Raw genomic sequence first — 21,813 nt, 5'->3', positions numbered from 1 at the left:
TTGCCTTCCCCCTGTCCTGCACGTATTCCAAATATTTCAAATGACCCCTCGTAAATCTTTAGTGACCCCCGGGTTGGGAACCACTGAACTAAAAGACTAACATGTAATAATCAAATTAATATCCATGGTAAATAATAATAGTGAAAGAACATGAACAAAAGAAACATGAAGCAATGCAGAACAAACTAAAAGTCCATGAAAATCAGACTAAGACGAGATAACTGAATAAGTGTGACAACATGTAGATAAAACTCAGATCGAGAATCTTATCAATCCAAAAGTAAGTTTAGAAATGTAGAAAATTAATGACATTTCACAAGGATAATATTGCTCACATCTATACATTCTCTGCACCAGAATATGATCACTAAGAACATATTAATAACCATTGCAAATTCCCAGAAAACATTTTTATATGGCGTATAGTGTATTTTCTTCAAGACTGTACCTGCATTCTGGAGAAAGATCTCCAATCGATGTGTGTGTGTCCTCCATGATTCATTCAGTCTTCATGTCTAATCTAATGAGCAAAAAACACTGATTCAGACACACTGACAAACAAAAGCATTTCATATCATTTGTGATTTTCTTGAATGTGTTTATGGGGACAAAATAATCTGGTTTATGAGATGGCTGAAAATATGTGAAAATATAGTTATGTTTAAAAAAATAATAATGTATTAGCATAAAACAAACTCACAACCCAGTCCCAAAATAATTTCACAGGATTATAGCAGAATTTAATCTTTCTGATCATTGCCGCCCAAATTAAATTATATTTGTCACAGCTTTACCTCAAATAATTTTCATTTAAATTTTCAAACGACTGCTTTTCAGTTTTTAATGCTTTTGCGGAAAAACTGCGGAAATATGACAAAAATGCAACCTAACGCAAATGTGGATTCTTCGCAAGATTGCAAAATCCTGCATGAACTGTAAAACATTGACAATTATTTTTCATCTTTGTAAAGAACAGAAATATCATGGCTGAGGAGACTGTGAAAGTGACTAAACATGCACACATATTTGTTCAGTTTCCCAACTTGGAATGTTTCCCATTTAAAACTGCTTAAAATGATAAACAATATAAATTCAAACAAAATTTAAACTGATTTCCAGTTACAACCTATCGTTTCTATTGCGATCGGTCAATGAGCGACGGCTCGTGGTACCATCACAGAGAGCCACGAAATCACAGAACATTCTCATTCACGCTTCCTTGCTGGAGGAATGATCTCCCGCCCTCATCCGGAGTGCAGAATCCCTGACAACATTCAAAAGACAGCAGAAATCTCATCTCTTCCGACAGCACTTCACCTCTTAATTTTAAAAAAAAATCTTTCCTTTTCCTTTAATCCTCCCTTGTCTGGCTTATGCTACTCTGACTGAGCAATGCCTGAACTTTGTATTTTGAGCAATTCTTGTGTTGTTTTTGCCTCTTCATGATGACTCGCTTGCTTTAGTCCTCATTTGTAAGTCGCTTTGGACAAAGGCGTCTGCTAAATGACTAAATGTAAATGTAACCACCCAACCTGTTATTCTAACTCTGATAGGTAAGATGTAAAAGATTTGTACAATTTGTGCTTGACATTAAAATACACAAAATGATATTGTTTTTGGTTAAATTAATTTGATTAGCTGTGGTTTCTAGAACGTTGTAGCATTTAAATGTAGCAACGTTCCCCAATCTCTACTAATAATTACATTTTTTTTTTAGCAAAAATTTCTGAAAGACAATTAAGATATGATAATAAGATCAATAAATACATATTACTTTAAATGCTTCATATTTGAGGTAAGTAGGTCTAGTTATGGTTATTTAAGGTAATGAGGAAGTCACTTTCAGCAGCTCACCTGAAGACTCACCTTGACTGAAATGTTTGTCTTCTAGACTCAGATTCTCAAAATGTTCATGGTTTCCCATAAACTACATGTAAATTCCTGCATAAACAACAGAAAAAGAAATACTATTAGACAAATTCTTGCTCAGTTTTGCTGATGTAAAGGACGTTACGCTCAGGTGTAAAATGGCGCATGTAAAACACAATCTACTTTCACTTTCATCTGTCATCAAGGTTGCCAAATCCTGGAGATCTGGAGAGAAAACTCCAGCTCATATCATACAGCTCATACACTGTAGATCCTGGGCAGCATTTAAAGTCATCAATGAACGTTTACTAATATAACTTTAATAGAAATGTTGTACATTTAACTTTTATAGCTTTTTAAAACAAAATTGTCACTGTGGGTCAGTAAATCCCCTATGGATATGAGAAATAAGTATACTTCAAGTTTATTATTAAGTAAAGTATATTTTTAAGTATACTTTATGTAGTATGTATACTAATATCAATGTACTAGAAGTATACTTGTAAGTGTACTGTTACAATACGACTTACGACAAAACTGTACTTTAACTCTTTCCATTTTAAAAACATTTTATTCAAGCTTCATGCATTCTGTTTTTATCAAAACTTTGGGTTTTGTTTCATAAAAAAACGACATTTTAAGCAAAATCTGAGAAAATCACGTTGTTGTCAAAGACTTCATCCGGATGGGATTCAGAACGATGATCCAAACACAGATGGAGAAGATCGAGTCCATCAACACCTCAAAGCTCCAGTCGTTTCCTCTTCATGGTTCGACATTACACTTCAGTAATTTGACACATAAAACAATAATAACAATGCATGAATACCTGCAGGACTGGTTATTTATGTGTTATTCCAGAAGTAACTTGTACAAAGGGGCCTGTAACCTGAGCTGTGAACTTCCAGACATGACAGTTCTTTGGGTGAATGACATTTACCAAGGCATGCCAAGGGAAAGAGCTCCACTTATGACCACCATGGGAATTACAGGGAATTACACCATGGGAATGAAGCATTGGTGGACAGTGCCTCTGGAAGAGTCCCAGTGGGGAGTGTTCTTTCATATCCCCAGCATGAGGACACCAAACACCTGTCCACACACTACTGCACACCACAGCCATCCTTACCCCTTGAAGACTACAGTCTGGATCCCTCAGAAAGCGGTTATGTGCTTCACTACCATCAAGTGCTGCACATGAGTTCACTTTCAGCCTCTGAGGTCATGACGACACAAACTGAAGACAGCACAAACACACACACACACACACACACACACATGACACAAACTGAAGAGAGCACAAGACACACACACACACACACACACACACACACACGCGCACACACACACACACACACACACACACACACACACACACACACACACACACACACACACACACACACATCAGTGGTTTAGAATGGTGATGTTGTTTTCTATGCTGAAGATTACATGTTTATTCAAAGAATATCTAGAGATGGGGAGTCATAAAAATAATTAAACAAAAGATTGACTACCTTTACTTATACCTACCTATGCTTTTGGCTTAAAAATGTATATTGTTATTAAAGGGACAATTCACCCGAAAATGAAAATGTTGTCGAAAATGTTGTCGTCATTTAATTTACTCACCCTCAAGTTGTTCCAAACCTGTATGAGTTTCTTTCTACGGTTGATCACAAAAGAAGATGTTTTAAATAATGTCGGTAATCAAACAGTTGACGGAAGCCATTGACTTTCATAATAGGAACAAACTACTATGGAAGTCAATGTGGCCATCAACTGTCTGGTTCTCAACATTCTTTAAAATATCTCCTTTTGTGTTGAACAGAAGAAAGAAACTCATGCAGGTGTGGAACAACATAAGGATGAGTAAACTTTCATTTTTGGGTGAATATCCCTTTAATGGCTCTCAACCAGTTCAACCAGTCCTACAAATGTAGAGGTGTTATACTGTTCTTTCTTAACTAATCCATACATAACTCAAACTAATATTCATTGTTCACTTCTACACAATCTCCACAAATGTAGAGGTGTTACTCTTCTCTGTTTACAAATCTATACAAAACCTGAATTGATCTGTTATTAAAGGGATAGTTCACCCAAAAATGAAAACTCTATCAGTAATTCCTCTCCCTCATGTTGTTCAACCCCGTAAGACCTTCGTTCATCTTCGGGACACAAATTAAGATATTTTTGATTAAATCTGAGAGCTGGATCACTCCTCCATAGGCTTCTAAGGGATTGAAACTTGACGGCCCAGAAAAGTTATTAAAGAAATCGTTAAAATAGTCCGAGTGACGACAGTGGCTCAACCTTAAGTTTATCGAGCGACCAGAATACTTTTTGAGCGCAAAAAACAAACAAAAATAGCGACTTTATTCAAGTATTCTCTTTGGGCCTGGAGATTTCACGTAGTGTTATTGCGTAACGCTTCTGGTTGAACGTCACACACATCATCACACACATGACCAGCGTCGGCCAATAGTGAGCCTACGTGTGACGTAGAACCCACAAGTGCTGCGCTGTTACACTACGTCAACAGCTTAGGAGAATGACATGGAAGAGAAGAGATGGTTGAATAAAGTCGTTATTTTTGGGGTTTTTGCGCTTGATAAACTTAAGGTTGAGCCACTGTAGTCACTCGGACTATTTTAACGATGTCTTTAATAACTTTTTGGGGCTGTCAAGTTTCAATCCCTTAGAAGCCTATGGAGGAGTGATCCAGCTCTCAGATTTAATCACAAATATCTTAATTTGTGTCCCGAAGATGAACGAAAGTCTTACGGGGTTGGAACAACATGAGGGAGAGTAATTACTGACAGAATTTACATTTTTGGGTGAACTAACCCTTTAATTATATATTTCCCTAAAGATTGCATTGTAAAACTGCTGTTTGTCATGAACACAATGAAATACACAATGTTTTTGGAAGCAAAAGGCAAATTATTATTTGACATTTAACATGGGTTTATTGATTTTGAGCAAGCTTTCACTGGTGGCCCGCTCTGATAATTCAGCAGGAGACACACAACTACATAGAGCTGGTTAATGTTCCCAGACATATTTAGATGGATGATTTGTTTGTGTTGTTTTAATCTGATGATGAGGCGCTCAACATGTCCTCTAAGGTAGACTGGGTCTCCCTGGCCTCGTCTGCTGGCATCTGAGGTCTCCCGGCTAATAACGCAGGCCTAACTCTTCACAGGCACACAGTCCTCCAGCAGAAACTCTGTCCACCATGATCTCCATGTCTGGCCTAAGCAGAGTAAGTGTTCCTGACTCTACCAATAGCGTCTGGCTGCAGACAAGTGACGTCACTTGCACTCTCGGACTTGCACGCTCAGACCAAGGGGGTAATCCATCAGCCGGAAACTGAAGCTTCCTCCGGGGGCCGCCATTGTAGCTGGCTATCACCTGCTGTTAGCATCCCATTGACTCCCATTCATTTTGGCGTCACTTTGACAGCGAATCACTTTACATCTGAGGCGTCCAAAGACTCCATTTGTCCATTATTTATTTCTAAAGAAACACGACAATGTATAAAAGGCTCCATTACTTTGTATCTTACGTTATGGCCCCGTAGAAGCCATTCTTGTAAAAATAGGCTAACGATTGCGTCATAACCACGGGACGCTCTGTCGCACAGTAGAGAAATTACCGTATAGACAGAAGGAGAAGCTCGTAGGCAATCGTTTACTGTCTATGAGGCAATCGGGTGGACATGGAGGCATAAAGTCAAGGGAGAAGCCCATAGATAGAGAGTTCATAAAAGCAACGGGACAAAATATTTCAACAACAGATTTGTTTCAGATTTCAATTCAGATTTGTCCCGGCACAGCTACTAGAAGGTCAGAACGGTTGCTCACATGACAACTACGTCGTCAAGCTCAGTGTGAGCCTGCGCAGAACGCTTGGCTATCAGGAAGTGAGTGCCCATGTTGGGCTTCAACTCTCTCCGTTGAAATCAAGGGGGTCGCTGTGTCCATTTCTTTTACTGTCTATGGCTCAGACACGAGCGCTTCCTCTGCAAGTGACGTCACTTGAAATCGACGCCTGCTCTCTACGGAACGCGATCGGAGCCAATAGTCTTTAAACGAAACGCGTGAAATTTGACCGCGTCAACACGCAGTGTTTGTCCGCGGCAATTTTTTACGTGTTTCTTTTGAACGCGTAGACACGCTCATTTTGGTCGTGTTAAGGTGTCATTTGTCATTTTGTTGACAGTTTTTTTCAAATTGCTAAAACACTACAAGTGGAATTTGAGGCTCACTCAGTGAAACCATTCACTCATGTACCCAATCTTTAGACCAAGCCTGCAAAAATACAAGGACATTATATGCTTTGCACTCAGTTTGCATTTGAAAAACAAACTATTTGCAAAACTCTAAACACATTTCTCTACATTACACACATCATTCAAAACTAACAGCTCTTGTGTTTCATTTGGGAAACACTGCCATTTAAATGCCACATTCATTTACTGATGACCTACAGCCAATAATCATGTGGGAAAACACTTGTACATAAATTGATCACTTAGAAATCAAAACTCAGTTTTGAGAAAGAAAGAAATTATTTTTACTATTATTATATATTTAATTATTTTTTATTATTTTCAAGACATTTTGGACAATTTCATGCTCCTAACTTTGTGGGAACAGTTTGTAGATGAAAAACATCAAGATGATGCTTTTTTTTTTTTTTATTGTAAATGGCAATTTACAGTTATTACACACAGTTAATGTGCAAAACAGACAAATACAAGGTACAAATAGACAATATACAACATATATAAAAACACATTAGCACATTATTCACTTTGCTCTAGTTCGACAGTTTACCTTTAATTTCATGACATCGACTACATGTTCAAGAAACATTTGCATGTCATTCATTACACACTCAAAAAAATACCTCATCAGTTGAATGTGAATTAATCATGTGGCAAATTTCCACATAAAATTATTACATTAATAAAGCTGTATGTAATCATGTCTGTTGGATGTAATCAAACTATTTCTATCTGAATTATCACAATTACATTGACCTAATGTAATTTTCTTGAAAATCAAACTGAACTTTATTACATTGACCTAATATAATTTTCTAGGAAATTAAACTTAACTGTATTACATTGACCTAATGTCATTTTCTTCAAAATTAATGAAAGTCAAACTAATTCAAATAATGTAATTTTTCCAGAGTAAAATGTAACTTGTGTACACGGACCAATGTGTTTTTCTAGTAGGTGTAAAGAATGTCACAATCTAATGCATTATTATTATTATACATTACCATACCTTCAGAAATATGCAATTACAGTAAGCACACCAAAAAAGCAAACAAATACCAAAAAATACTTTGAAAAAATACTTTGTTTATTCATTTCATGAATTTAAGAACTGCACAAATGGCTAAAAACAATTGTCAACACACAATTTACTCTGTCAGGTAATCAATTAGTTCACATTTACAATTTTTTTAATTGTTTACAATTGTGCTCATTTTTTTAATGCAGAAAATACAGACAAAAAAAATAATAATAATAAAAAAGCTGATCTACTCAAACATTTTCAGCTTGAGCTTTTGGACTCTGTCTGACAGCCTTTGTCCATCCAGATTAAGAAACAGTTTTTGAAAGACCTCGAAAGTATGCTGTAGGTTGGATGGGTACCTCAAATCAAGAGCATAAATGATGCCCATAAGCAAAGTGATGGCACACAGAACAGTTTGAATTTCCCCGAGTACCTCTACTCCCTCAATTACAATCGACACTTTTGGTGGTTGTTGTGCACCTTCTGGATGGAGGACACAGATCCCAGGACCATCTCTTCTTTGGACTTCTCAGCCTGGTCACAGTCCTTGAAGTTGGAAAAAAGCACAAGAAACAAACATTGTGTGTGTGTAATGGTTAAAACAACAAAACATCCCACTAAACTTGCATTACAAACAGAAACACTGAGGGCTGGGGCAGAATTCTTTTTTTTTTTTATTGTTTGCGTGCTGGAGGTACGCTATTACGTCGTGTGCAGAGTGATGTTCAAATTTAAGCTAGCTGGTGAGAGAAAATGGCACGATCAAAGAGTCTAAAGAGGAAATTTGACAGCGAAAATAGCCATACAAAGAATAATGAAAAGACAACTATGCGTTCATCCTACCTAGTTTTGTAAATGCAAAGCCGGTGTGTCTTATTTGAATTCTGCATTGATCTGTAAAGACATGAAAAGACAATAAGAAAATTTTTTTAGACAATAATCACACAACCTATTTGATATTCTATAATTAAATACTCAGTGACTCATCCCAACCAACTATTAAAAAAATGTTTACTTGTAAGCAGGGCCGTAGCTAGAGGATTCGGGGCCCCCTGAAAAAATATTGATGTGGGCCCCCACCACCTCCACCAATATCATATACTGTACAATAGATGAACATGGAGGCCCACATATAACAGAAGATGGTGATGTTGTTGTAAAACCTTTATTTTAAAAGTTAAATGTTTATATAAAAATTACAACTAATAAAAACTAACAAAAAGCAAGAAATTGTTAAATAATAATAAAAACCAATTATTAAAAAGTAATATTTTTTTTCCCCATCAGTCTGTTATAATTCATAAATCAAAAAATAAACATTTAGAAATTGACAAGAATGCAGTCTAATTAAAAAAATAAAACCATTTATTGCCTTATTTTTTAATTAAGATAATATGGAACTGGTAATATTATTAAATAAAGCGAATACATTTATTCATCCAAGTGCAGTGTGTTGTATTCGTGTTTTCTCGATGTTTTAAATATCATCAGCCGGCAGGTCAGATGTATAATGCAATGCGTCGTGACTCGTGTAATTTTTTTAAAACTCTATTTACAATAGTGTAAAAAGACAGGAATTTAGAGCACGTAATCATTCGGTCGATTGTGGCGCGCAACAATAATAAAAAATGACTGTACACGGCAGACTGTAGACGGAAGTTTTCTAATTCCCAGCGAAATAACAATAACCGGTCTTTAAGAACGTCTTGATCGACTGGGATACAACCACTCTCCTTGCCTCCCTCTCCGTCTTTTCCTGGCATTTCTGGTTCCCTGATTTATGTTTTCTTTCCCCCGACATTTTTCAGTCAGTCAGTCTCCTGCTCTTCCACCAAGTTCATCGTTAACTTCAGGCTGCCGCCTCAACTCTGATTGGTTCTGTTCACGAGCTGGGGTGGGACTTACAATTTTATTGGGTCCATCTGATTTTTGTCACTGACTCTGACTGAATAATTAATAAATACTTTAGGTCGGACTAAACCATTTTTATGGAGGTAAGAGAAGCAGATATTTGGAAAAATATTTACCCAAATTGCACGTTTTTGTGGTTTTCATTTAAATCTCAGGCATACAACTAATATAAATATTAGAATTATTCATACAACAGGGGCCTAAATAGTATAACTGCTGGATTTTGTGGGGCCCCCTGGGCAGCGGGGGCCCCTATAATTGTCACCACCTTTCACCCCACTAGCGACGGCCCTGCTTGTAAGCGTCTTTTTACATGTTACGTGTCATGTGAGTACTACCTTTCCATGTGACGCGAGCTAGTTGAAGAACGTGAGGAAATCGTGCAGGCTAGTTGACAAGACCCACACAATGGGCCGTAAGTGTTTTAAGAAGCTTCCTCAAATGACCGGCAACACGTCCAACATGCAGATGCATATCCTACGGCACAATCCCGAAATCTATTTAGTTGGAGCACAGAAAACAACCCAAAAGCAGCAGCCTGTACTGCCTAGTTTAGTTTAATAATTTGCATAGTTAATATTGTTCTTTGGTGTTCAGTTTATACAGGTTTTTCAAATGTTATTTAATAAAAAAATATATAAAAATCTTTTTTTCAACCCAAGCCCCGCCCCGCCCCCGTGATAGAATCGCGATATGAATCGAATCATGGGTCAAAAATCGTGATACGAACCGAATCGTGGGTTTGGTGTATCGTTACAGCCCTAGATGAGACCCAGGGCCCACAACCTAAATTATCCAAATAGAAATTTATTGCCAATTTTCAATGGGAGAGTGACCAAGCAACAATCACTCGGCAAGATTGCCCAGCAACATTGCTCAAAAAGTTGCCCTGTGTATCATCACCTTTAGACTCATAAGAGTCTGTTGTATTGAATAGCATTAAATTGCCAGGTATAAGCCTAGCTAATGAAGTGATGACTATGTGTAGCCTGCGAATAATTAAATTCAAAATTCAGTACTTACAGCCACTAGGAGATTGCCACGTTTTTTTTATTTGTAGAAGTTGATAGAACTGGTCCATATGCACTGGTCCAAGATTTCTATTTAGGAAAATAAAGAATTTCAGTATCAGTCAAAAAATAATGTGAACAACTTTTGCAATTATTTTCAGACTGTTGAATGTTTTCCGAATCAGCAGGAAAAATAATAATATTTGTTTTCATTTATTACTTAAAGCTAAAGTTGTTTGATAGCTACTACATCAAAAACTACTAGCCACAGTTCACACATTATTTAAAACAAGTGAACAGTCGGTAATAAAATAAGAACAAATACACAAATTACAAGCAGAGATGAATACTAAATAAAGTTACAAAGTCTAACAGTAGTATTCCGATACAAAAATTAATAATTAAGCACAAATTTAAAATAACACTATTTGTTCACTGTAAAAATTAAATATATTTTCATCTTTGTTAAAGCTGTATTTTGTCGTTTTATCAATATTAATGACAGACAACAGTATACATAATTTTAGGTGTGTGCTGTCACTTTAAGCCCGACATCACGGACCGAAAAAACTGACAAACTGTAACGCCGTTTCTTTCTCAACTGTTCACATGACATAAACAAGAGGATACTTGTCAAGACGGCCATTTAGCCGGGTTACGGGTACTTTGATTATTCATAATCTGAAAGAATATGAAAGAAGTCCACCACTAGTCGACCATCGTAAGTGCGGAGTCTGCTGACTGATGGTGACACAGTGCGCACTCACTGACACTGTGCAATGACAGTTGGGTGATTTTACCTCTACGTTTATCTCTATCGATGTTCCATTATTCCCTTTGCCGTTCTCAGTGCCCTTCGACCTGAACATGTTCGCTCCCGAGTCCCCTCCCTTCGGATTCGAATCTCACTTTTAAGATGGCGGAATGCCCTCTGTTACGTCCACTACGGTCGACTCACTCTGGCAACTCAATAACTTACTCCCGAGTAAAGGATTTGTTCAAAATAAACGACGCATCACTAGAGGAGATTGTATATTTTTACATGTATATATATTATTATTTGTTATATATTAGCCTACTGAATGTATGCTTTTAAAAAAGATGCCGCAGAATGTGACGTCATATCACGACCGTTGAAAAGTGCGGAGAACTGTCAGTAATACGATCTATTCCTTACTGTATCACCAGACAATTGGGTTCTTAGTTTAAACAATAGCCTACACAAAACACCTCTGAATAACAGACAGTTGTAACATCTAACAAACTTAAAGCTAATGGTAATTAACTAACGTTAATGATTTCACGGTCAAGAGAAAAGTTTTTTTTTTTCACCATTTAATACGTTACAGCTTCGCCTAACAAAGTGCACATAAAGAGGAAATACTTATTTTAACTGTGACTGATTAAGAAATTACATCGTTATTGTTAGAAATTTCTTAAATACTCACCCAACTTTAGCAGTAGGCTATCCGTCGAAAGTTCTGGAATGGCGGCTAAAAAGTTCCTTGCACGCAGTCCAAACAGCTCTCAGTGACATGCGCAGTAGGCGTGGTCAGGCCACAAACTTAAATTTCAGTCATTAATCCAAGTAAATTCACTCTCATTACATGTGGAACCTAGGCAATTTACATTTATTCAAAAAAATAAAAATACATCTGCTTATAAATGTATAATATTTAAATTGATCTAAAATGAGTGATTTATGGTCATCCAATGAATGCCAATGAGCACTTTTTTGAGTGCAGTAAAGATGAAGCAAAAGGGTTCCAGAGCATCGATTCTGTCCTGTGGAAACTCAGCCTTCTCTAATCTCTCAATGGCTTCCGCAACGTCTTGTTCCTCCATACACACTACTTTGGGCAAATGAACAGAACCATGCAGTGCACAGAACCATGCAGTGCACTAGATTGATCCAAACACCACTTGCTGGCTATCTTCAAATCTGGCATCAATCGACTCTGTGAAATAACACGGAGAACAAGGGATTGCAAGTGACGCCACAGCCGGTAGCGGAGAGCAGGTGTCGACTGCAAGTGACGTCACTTGCAGCGGAAGCGCTCGTGTCTGAGCGTGCAAGTCTGAGAGTGCAAGTCTGCAGCCAGACCCTTCTCGACTCTCCAAGGGTTACAGCAGGATTACAGCACCGTGACAATCATTCGCTTTAGGGTACAGTGGGACTTGTAGTTTTTATACACCTCGCTCTGTAGTAAAGGAGAGGAAGGTGTTTGACTCCTGAGCTCTGTGCCGTCCAGGGTTATGGCGGTGTCTGGGCCGTCTTGAACTCTGCTGGCAAGCATTAATTCATTTAGTTTTGGGATCCAAATTCATTGTGAGTCAGGAATGCAGAACACAAAAGTTCAGGAACAATTCATCTATCGGCTGTAAAACCTGCAACAGTAGAAATGTCGTGACATGCATCTCTCCACCATTTAGCAGGTCCACATTCAATTAAAACACATTTTTGTAAATACATTGGGTATTATTTTTGACAGTAATTCACATTTGTATGACCCACTGTTCATGATCTTAAAGGCTTTTCACTTTTGCAATGTGATTTTTATGCTTATTTTCTGTGACAATTTGGGCAAAGTAAATAGCAATAAGAAAAGAACAAGAGATAAGATAGGCAATCGCATTTTATAAGTGAAACAACGTCAAATAACAATACAAGTATGAGTGTGGTATCATAACTTTTACACAGACCAACATGCCTTGTGTAGAAGCGGATGCCCCTGTCAGAGCCGGCAAATCTCTGAGCCCAAAATGCAGTTTGAGTGACAGCTGTTCCAGCCGGGCCATTTCATCATGAAGACTTTAGTTTCCTCTGAGAAGCGAGTCGACGAGCGCGGGGTTCGGCGATGTGCAGTAGTCGTGGTCGTTGGCACACACAGGACTAACATCTTCCTCAGTCTCCAGACTCTCTGGCCTCGCTCTCGTTCCCACACCACAAGCCTTCTCACTGCAAGAGAGTAATAGTCCAGGGGAACACCACAGGTACAGCACCAGACTTCAACATCCGTCTGCCTCCTACTTCAGTCGCTCGTCCACATCTTCTCACACTGTGTCGACTACACACACGGGTATGGTGAGATGTTATTAGGTTGTCTCTTCTTATATTTATGATCCATTTCTTTCGTTGTTGGTCATCTGAGGGAAAAGTGTGTAAACTGATGGTCACATAGAATTTTGCTGAGGAGGAACTCTGAGGAACGCAACAGTGCTCAGCTGTTGTCCCCTGAAGACACTGACATTTAAACGCCTTTTTCATCTCGTTTTACGCTTGAACGACTAAATTAGTGCTAGGCCTGACTATTTAACTGACTATATTCTGATTATAAACTATATTACACTATTGATACTTCTAAAGCTATCTCAGAAAAGTGAAGATACAAGTGACGCTTCACCGCAAGTCCTGTTTTTTAAAATGTATGTAATTCATGAAGTCACTCTGTTTCTGGACATGAAGCAGTAATACTGTAGACCAGCATCTGATCTCTAAAGAGCCTCATGGGTAAAGATGGCAGCTAGATTACTGTTAAACAGCCTTCAGGTCTGTTATCAGACCTGTGCAAAGTATATGCATGCTTTCATTTAGGCTTGGCAGGTTTGTGGGACAGGCCAGTCGAGCGATGGCTCCCCTGAACAATGTCATCCAGACATATAGAGCACTCACCAGAGTCCCGGGACAAAACATCATCTACAGAAAGATGAAACTCACAGCAAGGAGCTCAGAGCAGTAGTAGTCCGCTGATGCCACACGGGGCGCTGTTCTACAACACAACACACCAGCTTTAAAATAGACAGAAACAAGTGTGTCAGTGGAGCTGATCGCTGGTCCAGGATGAAATAAATGAAATGTTACATTCAGGTTTTTTTTATTATTTCAGATCATTTTCAGCATCTTCAACTCTGTTTGAGAGCTCAGGATTGCAGGAACAGGCGACTGATCTAACTGGACAGAAAGAGACTGACCTGAGATCAGTGTGTGATAGTGAAGGTTGTTCTTACCGTTATAATGGAGTCGTGGTTTGGAGAAACACACGAGCAAATGAACATCTGTCATCAGAACAGACGAGCTTTGAGCAGACGGGACAGTCAAGCTGAAACTAACACAACAGACAAATATCTTGCATGCATTGCCTCATGTGGAGAATAGAAAACAGAAAACTGGCCAGTCTGAAGAGACGAGATCATCTGTGATTGTGATGTCTTCTGAAGTCACTCTTTTTATCTTATCATTATGATCTGGGCTGGATTTCCCAAAACCTTCTTAACGCTAAGTCGTTCTTGGTTAAGTACACCTTCTGTAGTCATATGTTCGTAAGGTTGGTCTGGATCACTCTTAGCTTTACCTTATGACTGTTGAACGTCTATACGAATATAATTCTGCAGTTGTAATACACCCAGCGTTCAGTTAGGCTAACTGAAGTGTTTTCATGCAAATAATGAACTCGTTTCAAAATTATATAAAATATCCAGGGTTGGATTTAGTTTGCAATTTGAGGCCTGATAAATGCAATTTTAACTATTTTTGAAGTGCTTTTATAAAGAACACCGCTTTCTCACATAACGCAGTGAAGCAGTGCCTGCACGAGTGAATAATTGATGCTCGAGCCGTCGATATCAACAGATTCAGCACAGATTCAGTGTGTGTGTGTGTCTTTCATCCTTTTCAGTTTCATTGTCCTGTTCTGTGTCCGCCTAGACGGCCAGTGACCGGCACACAGACTGTTTTTGTCATTTATCTGATCCTCAATAAACCTCTGCAACCAGCATTCGCTTTTGGGTCCTTTTCACACTGTGACAAGTGTTATTAAATGTTGAAATTAATAAGACTAATAAATGCTTAAGGAATGCTTTATTTGTCACTGTCAGTTTATTTTAACTAATGAACTAACTGTTAACTAATGGAGCTTTAATTTATAAAGTGCGACCAGACAGTAAAGAATTAAAACATTTTCAAACAATTTCTAGGGCATGTTGTAGTCCAGATTAAAATGTAAAAAAAAAAAAAAAAGTTTGAAAATAAATAGCTTCTTAAGTCTTTATACTGCAATGAACGCCATTACAAGTACAAACATCTCAATGTCTGTTTAAAACATTTTGTAACCAAGGTTACCAGGGAGTAACAGAGAATATTGTTTTTATTGTTATTAATATAATGATATAATGATGGGAGAATTATTGAAAACTATTCAAAAGTAGTAACTTTATAAAAGAAAAATATTAATTTCATACGAACGTATATTTTCATTTCACGTAATACTGTGACCAATGGTGATGAGTTTTGAATTTGAGATGAGCCAATGCGAGCGCAGAATCTGGCGCAGCGGAAAAATTGATTTCCGGGTTTCGCACGAGGTTTGTGCATGAAGTTAGAGACAGCTCTCTCTCTCTCGTGCACGGATGCTTGATGAGCGCGGTGTTACGACGCCTCGGGAAACAGAAACAAAGAGAAAATAATCTTCTGGATTAATTCTGTCGATGGATTGATGGTAAAGTGAACGATTTTAATGGGATGTGCTGTACCTGTACCAGTCTGGAATTTTCTGTGAGTTTGACGATCTCCTTGGTCAGGTTTTTTTTTCTGTTGTTCTGTCTTCCAAATTCGCCGTGTATACTGGATTTGTCCCGGCCTTCTTCCAGTGGTTCTGATGAGGGTTTGGACTGGCGAGCCTCCCTTGAGTTTGTTCTTGGATCTTTCAATTGAGGAAATCAAGTATTTGCACTAATTTGAACTGCGACTGGTAGGAAAAAGAATACCTTTCCTCATCTTTAGTTTTTCTCGGATGGACATATTTTTTTCCCATTACCAACAGATAAAGGACACTTACGTTTTCTACAGATTTTTCTTTTTAGAAACTCTCTTCACCAATACTGAACATTCTGAATTGAATTGAAAAAATATTGTTGTCCAATTGGTTTACATATTGTTTATTTGGGGTTTACTTGTTGAAATTCAAAGAGAAAAATGGAGATCTGAAGAAATACATATTTACATTTTATTTTATTCATTTTATTTCATTCTATTTGTTTATCAACCAATGTAAGTCACCTGTTGTCATTCACTTGAAAATACAGTGGGTGTTCAAACGAGTGTTCACCGTTGTTGTGGCATCTTTCTCAGTAGCGAATCTGATTCTTCTGAAACGGTTAATTAGGTTAATAGCCAGAGAGTAAGCGCTACAATTTGGTAACACTTTATTTCAAGGGTCCAGAATAATGCATTAGTTAAGCATGAACACTCTAGTAATTATTGATTAACTTAACATATACACTCACCTAAAGGATTATTAGGAACACCTGTTCAATTTCTCATTAATGCAATTATCTAATCAACCAATCACATGGCAGTTGCTTCAATGCATTTAGGGGTGTGGTCCTGGTCAGGACAATCTCCTGAACTCCAAACTGAATGTCAGAATGGGAAAGAAAGGTGATTTAAGCAATTTTGAGCGTGGCATGGTTGTTGGTGCCAGACGGGTCGGTCGGAGTATTTCACAATCTGCTCAGTTACTGGGATTTTCACGCACAACCATTTCTAGGGTTTACAAAGAATGGTGTGAAAAGGGAAAAACATCCAGTATGCGGCAGTCCTGTGGGCGAAAATGCCTTGTTGATGCTAGAGGTCAGAGGAGAATGGGCCGACTGATTCAAGCTGATAGAAGAGCAACTTTGACTGAAATAACCACTCGCTACAACCGAGGTATGCAGCAAAGCATTTGTGAAGCAACAACACGCACAACCTTGAGGCGGATGGGCTACAACAGCAGAAGATCCCACCGTGTACCACTCATCTCCACTACAAATAGGAAAAAGAGGCTACAATTTGCAAGCTACCAAATTTGGTACTACCAAATCGAGATGGAGGAAGCAGATAAACACAAGACAGCCTTCGTGTGCCCGCAAGGATTCTGGGAGTTTAACCGAATGCCGCAAGGGATTACAAATGCTCCCAGTACCTTTCAACGGCTCATGGAGCGCTGTATGGGTGATCTGAATCGAAAAGAGGTACTTGTTTTCATAGACGACCTTATCATTTTTTCAGAATCCCTTGAAGAGCATGAACATCGACTAGTGCAGGTCCTTAACCGTCTGAAGGAATATGGCTTGAAACTCTCGCCTGAAAAATGTAAATTTTTTCAGACTTCAGTGCGATATTTGGGACATATTGTTTCTCAGCACGGTGTAGAAACAGACCCAGTGAAAATTGAGGCCATCAAAACCTGGCCAAGGCCACAAACACTCAAGGAACTGAAATCATTCTTGGGATTCGCCGGGTATTATAGAAGGTTCGTTCAAGACTTTTCTAAAATAGTCAAGCCACTTAACAACCTCACGGCTGGATACCCTCCAATTCGAAAAGGAAGAAAGTGTAAAGACACAAATCGTCATTACTACGATCCAAAGGAAAAGCTGGGAGACAGATGGGATGTTTCTTGTCAGCAGGCGTTTGAGACAATTGTGGAGAAATTAACAACTGCTCCAGTTCTGGGATACGCTGACCCTAGATTGCCATATGTATTACATACTGATGCCAGCACCATAGGCTTAGGTGCCGCCTTATATCAAGAACAAGAAGGCCATTTGAGGGTCCTTGCTTATGCTAGTCGAGGACTAACTAAGAGTGAAGCCAGATATCCTGCTCATAAACTTGAGTTTCTGGCCCTCAAGTGGGCGGTTACCTCAAAGTTCAGCGACTATTTGTACGGGTCTGAGTTTACTGTTGTAACCGACAGTAATCCCTTAACTTATATCCTAACTTCGGCCAAATTGGACTCTACCAGTTATAGATGACTGTCTGGGTTATCAACCTATAATTTCAAGATCCACTACAGAGCAGGAACCCAAAACCAGGATGCTGATGGGCTGTCCAGGCGTCCAAATGGTCAACTGTTGAATGATCTGGAGTCTCAAAAAGAACAGGAGAGAATTAAACAATTCACTCTGAATCATCTAGCTGAAATCGACGAAAATCTGTCTCTGATCCTTCCAGAAGCAATGAAGGCGGTGTGTGAGAAACATCAGGTTAGCCATGCACAGGATGAGCATCACCCTGTCTTGATGACTTTAGTGGAGTCCTTGACGATGGATGCTGGTGCATTGCTTCAAGAATTCCAAGAAGAATATGAAAATGGCTTACATGTGATCCCTCACCTCTCTGAGGAAGATTTAGCAGCCCAGCAACGAGCGGATCCAGAGTTGAAGGTGGTCCTTGAGTACCTAGAGTCTGGTGAAAAAGCCCTTGGTAGGAAGTCCCAGTCACCTACTATGGCAATGTGGATGAGAGAGTGGAATAAGCTTGAAGTTAAGACTGGCATGTTGTATCGGAAAAGAATGGATCAAGGTAGAGCGTTGAGCCAACTAGTGTTACCCAAGAATCTTCGAAAGATGGTACTCACCAGTTTACATGATGACATGGGCCATCTAGGGCTCGAGCGAACTCTTGACCTCCTTCGCTACCGGTTCTATTGGCCTAAAATGGCTGATGCTGTGGCGAGAAAAATCAAAACCTGTGAGCGTTGTATTCGGAGGAAATCTCCACCACAAAGAGCAGCTCCTTTAGTGAACATACAGACCAGCAGACCCATGGAGCTGGTCTGTATGGACTTTTTGTCGGTAGAGCCAGACAGTAGCAACGCGAAGGATATATTGGTCATTACCGACCATTTTACAAAGTATGCCATTGCGATTCCTACTAAAGATCAGAAGGCTCGGACTGTGGCCAGATGTCTCTGGGATCAATTCTTACTGCACTATGGCTTTCCTGAAAAATTGCATAGTGATCAGGGACCAGATTTCTAATCACGAACCATTCAAGAGCTGTGCAAAGTCGCGGGTATCCGTAAAGTGAGGACGACCCCCTATCATCCAAGGGGAAACCCAGTGGAGCGGTTCAACAGGACCTTGCTGCAAATGTTGGGAACCCTGGAGAATGACAAGAAGGCCCACTGGAAGGAATTTGTTAAACCGCTTGTGCATGCATACAACTGCACAAAAAACGATGTTACGGGGTACTCGCCTTACGAAATGATGTTCGGACGCCAGCCTCGATTGCCCGTGGATCTTGCTTTTGGACTTCCAGTCAATGACTCCTTCCAGTCTCACTCACAGTATGTAAAATCTCTGAAGGAACGGTTGGAGGAGAGTTACCAGCTCGCAACTCGCAACGCCATGAAGGTAGCGGAGAGAAACAAAAGGAGATTTGATAGAAATGTAGTTGCCTCCGTTCTGGACATAGGTGATCGAGTCCTAGTAAGGAATGTCCGGCTAAGAGGAAAACACAAAATAGCGGACAAATGGGAACCTGACATCTATGTTGTGTTAAAGAAAAGCAGTGGTATTCCTGTGTATACAGTTCGCCAAGAAGGAAAAGAAAGTCCAGTCCGTACTTTGCATCGCGATTTACTTCTGCCCTGTGGGTTCTGTCCCAGCACTGCAGTTGAAGAATCTGTCCAGCAAAAAGAACATCGTAGGCCTAGGACAAGAGCCCAGTCCAGAAATGAGGATGTTGCTGAAGCAGAGATGGGGTATAGTCGTTCTGAATCTGAGAGCGAATCTGTTCACTTTGATGTACCTGAAGAGTCCTTGGAGTTCACTACTAGAGTTGTTTCGGAAGCAAGACCAATTCATCACTCAGAAAGTTCATTGATTACAAAGAACGTACCTCAAGTTCAGTCTGAGAATTCACCATCTGTTGTCCTGGATCCGTTAAGAGGTGATTCACCTGTAGAACAAAATTCAATCAGTGATGGAGTAGAGAGAAACTCACCTGCGATTCATCAAACAGAAACGTGCACCTCTGAGGTTGAACCTGAAAGGAATAGTGAAGAGGAATTAGCTAAAGTAATCTCAGAAGAAGAATGTAATGAATCAAGTGAGTTATCTGATGAATCATTTGAAGTGGTGAATGAAATTGTACCTGATGCACATGTAGAGAACACCACTTTTCATCCTGATTTACCCCCAGTCAGACAATTTCTGGACATTCCAACTGTGGAGGATGATGCAGGAGACATGGGTCCAAGACGTTCAAAAAGACAGAGTAGACCACCAAACAAGCTGCAATATGCACGGCTGGGAAATCCATTGATTTCAGTCATTCAGTCTTTATTGCAAGGATTGAGCTCTGCACTTTCTGAGCCAGTGGAGGAATCAGATTATAATAAATACAGCAATTCTGGATCCAATGCAGCTTCACTTGTGTGACTTAGCCACTCCCAAGCACAGGGACATGCTTAGATTCAGGAGGGGAAAGTGTAACCAAGGTTACCAGGGAGTAACAGAGAATATTGTTTTTCTTGTTATTAATATAATGATATAATGATGGGAGAATTATTGAAAACTATTCAAAAGTAGTAACTTTATAAAAAAAATATATTAATTTCATACGAACGTATATTTTCATTTCACGTAATACTGTGACCAATGGTGATGAGTTTTGAATTTGAGATGAGCCAATGCGAGCGCAGAATCTGGCGCAGCGGAAAAATTGATTTCCGGGTTTCGCACGAGGTTTGTGCATGAAGTTAGAGACAGCTCTCTCTCTCTCGTGCACGGATGCTTGATGAGCACGGTGTTACGACGCCTCGGGAAACAGAAACAAAGAGAAAATAATCTTCTGGATTAATTCTGTCGATGGATTGATGGTAAAGAGAACGATTTTAATGGGATGTGCTGTACCTGTACCAGTCTGGAATTTTCTGTGAGTTTGACGATCTCCTTGGTCAGGTTTTTTTTTCTGTTGTTCTGTCTTCCAAATTCGCCGTGTATACTGGATTTGTCCCGGCCTTCTTCCAGTGGTTCTGATGAGGGTTTGGACTGGCGAGCCTCCCTTGAGTTTGTTCTTGGATCTTTCAATTGAGGAAATCAAGTATTTGCACTAATTTGAACTGCGACTGGTAGGAAAAAGAATACCTTTCCTCATCTTTAGTTTTTCTCGGATGGACATATTTTTTTCCCATTACCAACAGATAAAGGACACTTACGTTTTCTACAGATTTTTCTTTTTAGAAACTCTCTTCACCAATACTGAACATTCTGAATTGAATTGAAAAAATATTGTTGTCCAATTGGTTTACATATTGTTTATTTGGGGTTTACTTGTTGAAATTCAAAGAGAAAAATGGAGATCTGAAGAAATACATATTTACATTTTATTTTATTCATTTTATTTCATTCTATTTGTTTATCAACCAATGTAAGTCACCTGTTGTCATTCACTTGAAAATACAGTGGGTGTTCAAACGAGTGTTCACCGTTGTTGTGGCATCTTTCTCAGTAGCGAATCTGATTCTTCTGAAACGCTGGTCCAAAGATTGCATTAGGTTAATAGCCAGAGAGTAAGCGCTACAATTTGGTAACACTTTATTTCAAGGGTCCAGAATAATGCATTAGTTAAGCATGAACACTCTAGTAATTATTGATTAACTTAACATATACAGTAGTAAGGGCATATTAGTCATTGAAGGATCCACATTCATGCGATTAATAAGCAAAAATAAGCTAGTAATTAATAAACTGAATGTACAGTAAATGCCTTTCAGCCATTTTATATATATATATATATAGATGTAGCTAGTGGGACTTCATTACCCAGAGTCACGCAGTATAAATGATGACGTCCGTTGAGGTAGAATAGCGCATTGGAATCAGCTGTCAGGCAGGGGGAGTGGACAGGAGTGGAAACGCGATTTTCAGCGAGT

General features: G+C 39.0%; 1 protein-coding gene across 1 annotated transcript in view; it reads right to left on the bottom strand.

Annotated features, from left to right (window-relative positions):
- The window catches only part of LOC130077755 (NACHT, LRR and PYD domains-containing protein 12-like), a 415,411-nt gene that overhangs the window by 135,224 nt on the left and 258,374 nt on the right, over nt 1-21,813 (bottom strand). The gene's annotated exons all lie outside the window — the stretch shown is intronic.

The sequence above is a fragment of the Rhinichthys klamathensis genome, unplaced genomic scaffold, assembly GCF_029890125.1.
Source record: "Rhinichthys klamathensis goyatoka isolate OS25496 unplaced genomic scaffold, OSU_Roscu_1.1 h1tg000776l_1, whole genome shotgun sequence".
Taxonomy (NCBI): Eukaryota; Metazoa; Chordata; class Actinopteri; order Cypriniformes; family Leuciscidae; genus Rhinichthys; species Rhinichthys klamathensis.
This window is presented reverse-complemented; position numbering and strand designations above follow the sequence as displayed.